The sequence below is a fragment of the Sinocyclocheilus rhinocerous genome, unplaced genomic scaffold (assembly GCF_001515625.1).
Source record: "Sinocyclocheilus rhinocerous isolate Xijiao unplaced genomic scaffold, SAMN03320098_v1.1 C36271020, whole genome shotgun sequence".
In the NCBI taxonomy this organism is placed as follows: Eukaryota; Metazoa; Chordata; class Actinopteri; order Cypriniformes; family Cyprinidae; genus Sinocyclocheilus; species Sinocyclocheilus rhinocerous.
Genome location: NW_015777488.1, coordinates 1 through 960, shown reverse-complemented (window position 1 = coordinate 960; position 960 = coordinate 1). Strand labels below are relative to the sequence as shown.

At 34.2% G+C, this 960-nt stretch overlaps 1 long non-coding RNA gene across 1 annotated transcript; it reads right to left on the bottom strand.

The window, feature by feature from the left end:
- Positions 1 to 124: 124 nt before the first annotated feature.
- On the bottom strand, positions 125 to 960 carry LOC107735740 (uncharacterized). Its single transcript, XR_001639500.1, has 3 exons — positions 932 to 960; positions 671 to 748; positions 125 to 374 (listed from the first exon to the last, which is right to left on the bottom strand). It is a non-coding gene; the product is annotated as an uncharacterized LOC107735740 (long non-coding RNA).

Genomic DNA, 960 nt, shown 5'->3' with positions numbered 1-960 from the left:
AATTAAAGGAACAGGAAATCAGCATAAAATAACAAAAATAAAAGTTTGAAATGATAAAAACGCTAAAACTGTTTTTATTAAATTACAAAAGAATAAAAAGTGTTTGTTTTCCTCTGGTTTACACTGTATCGCTCTTTCACTTTCTATAATGTTAAGGCCTACACAACGTATGTGTGAGTGTTTAATTGTCAGAGGAATTAGTATGATGTTTGTGTGATATGTGTTAATTTCCATCTGCTGAGAGTGTGAGGGGGTTATTGACGTCACAACTACTAACTATTTTTTTTTAAAAGGGGCACGTGTTGATGAGCTCACCATGACAATCGCCGAGGTGAGCTATGTTGCCGTATTCAACATCTTGCTCATAACCAGTTCTGCAAAACAGGAAAAAGAGTTATAAGATAATGAGTTCGTACAAAGAATGTAAATTTTGGGCAACATCATTAATATGCATGGTTTTGCCTGTTATTTTTTAAAAACAACATGCATTAAAACATAAAATGTGTATTTTATAAAGAATAAAAGTAGAAAAATAACTGTTAAGAGAGAAAAAGAGAGAATCTAGCTCTGCTAGGGTATCGGTTGCAGTGACAATTATTCAGTTTAGTGTTCTCAGTATATCCTCCTTGCATTTTCTAGGTAAATTTGAATATTTTTGTGATTGACTTACTGTATAGCTGCAGGAATACGCTCACAAGCTCCATGTGACATCCAGCCGCAGTAGGGGTCTCTAGAAGCAATACAAGACCTGCAACACAAAAACAAATGTTTATAACTACACAATATGGAAAACGATCACACTACACAATGGTTAAGGAGGTTTCATGCTGTTCAGACTACAAAAATGAAATATATTTTAATTGGATATGCCACAAAAAAATTTGATTTTGATTTTGCTGCCTGTATAAACAGAGCTGCATTCAGGACTCACTTTTGACAGGAACTGTGTCGTTCACAGCG